The sequence below is a fragment of the Eulemur rufifrons genome, chromosome 1 (assembly GCF_041146395.1).
Source record: "Eulemur rufifrons isolate Redbay chromosome 1, OSU_ERuf_1, whole genome shotgun sequence".
NCBI lineage: Eukaryota > Metazoa > Chordata > Mammalia > Primates > Lemuridae > Eulemur > Eulemur rufifrons.
This window is the reverse complement of record NC_090983.1, coordinates 40,803,639-40,805,601: the sequence shown is the minus strand read 5'-3', so window position 1 is coordinate 40,805,601 and position 1,963 is coordinate 40,803,639.

Here is a 1,963-nt window from a genome sequence, read left to right as displayed (position 1 = left end):
ACCTAGGGACCTTGTCTGTGTTTTAACCATTGGCTCTTCAAGGATATGAGAGAAAACTTATCCTCATTTCAGAGCAGAACAATTAGACAAGTGGGCATAGATCTAGTTCTCGTAATATGTGAAGAGTGTCAGGAAGCGAGGGCTTCTTACAGGAGCACTAAGAAAACTAGGAAAGCTTTATTTTCCTCCACGTAACCTCAATGTTCTGATAATACCAAGGAGTGCCTGGATGTTTCTCATGTCCAAAAGTTCAACTTTATTCTACCAGCTTTTGAGTTTATATTTTGCACAAAAGTGAGTGAGACCCAGTCCTTGTCCCTAAGTTGTAATGACGCATATGGTCAATTTGTTATAGGCTGGTGGGCCCTGAAACTGTGCCTTACCCAGTTTCAGAGCAGGCCCATCATCATCACACAGAGGGAGGCTTAATGTTAAATAGCGAGAGAAGATTCTAACCAGATGTCCTGCCTTCAAACAACCCCATGAAAATTGCTGGCTCCGTCACTGTGTACTCCAGCACAGCTGTCCTGGGGGCATGTACTATTGATAGGAAGTTATCTATCCCAACCCCTCTGCAGTTTACAAAATGCAGTGCCCACTGAGTATCTCATCAATCTCAGTAACTATAAAGTAGGCAAAGGAGTGATATAGCCCAGATGTTAAGTGACTTGCCCAAAGTCAAATGATGAATAAGTGACAGAACTCAAATACAGACCTTTTGACCACAAAACCAGAATCCTTTCCACTACCTTTGTTCCATGTAATTCTATGTAAACCCCTCAATAATATTAAAAATATAATGTTAATTATTATAATAGTTGTTATTCTCATTCTACTTCTTATGACAGACAGTAAGATGTTATCTGGTTGGTGCAAAAATAATTGCGCTTTCTGACTGTGAATTTTAAATCATTATATAATCATATATATGATTAGGCTCAAACACACCTTTATTAATCAAAATAGGAACCATTACAATCAACACATTTTTGCCAATGAGAAATAAATTTATTTATTCCTGTAGCATAAAAATCCATGCTTCAGGACTTGAGGAACTTTTGGGAAGCATTTTCTGCATCCTGCTGGTTGTGGGAGCGTTTTTCCTGCAAAAGTTGTTGAGGTGCTTGAAGAAGTGGTAGTCTAGTGGCGAGAGGTCAGGTGAATATGGCGGAAGAGGCAAAACTTCATAGCCAAATTCGTTCAACTTTTGAAGCATTGGTTGTGGGACATGCGGTCGGCGCTATCTGGAGAATTGGGCCCTTTCTATTGACCAATGCCAGCTGCAGGTGTTGCAGTTTTCAGTGTGTCTCATTGATTTGCTGAGCAGACTTCTCAGATGTAATGGTTTCGCCAGGATTCAGAAAGCTGGAGTGGATCAGACTGGCAGCAGACCACCGAACAGTGACCATGGCCTTTTTTTGGTGCAAGTTTGGCTTTGGCAAGTGCTTTGGAGCTTCTTCCTGGTCTAGTCACTGAGCTGGTCATCACCAGTTGTCACATAAAATCCACTTTTCCTCACACATCACAATCTAGTAGAGAGATGGTTCACTGTTGTTGTGCACAAGAAGAGAAGACCACACTTCAAAACAATGATTATTTTTATTTTCAGTCAGCTCACGAGGCACCTACTTACCTAGCTTTTTCACCTTTCCAATTTGCTTCAAATGCCGAACAACCATAGAAGGGTCAACAGTTGAGTTCTTCGGCAGCTTCTTATGTAGGTGTGAGAGGATTAGCTTTGATGATTGCTCTCAAGTTGTCGTTGTCAACTTTTGATGGCCGTCCCTCCACTGCATTCCTCATCTTCAAAGCTCTTGTCTCCTTTGCAAAACTTCTTGAACCACCACTGCACTGTACATTCATTAGCAGTTCCTGGGCCAAATGTGTTGTCAATGTGTGAGTTGTCTCTGCTGCTTTACGACCCATTTTGAACATGAATAAGAAAATCGCTCAAATTTGCTTT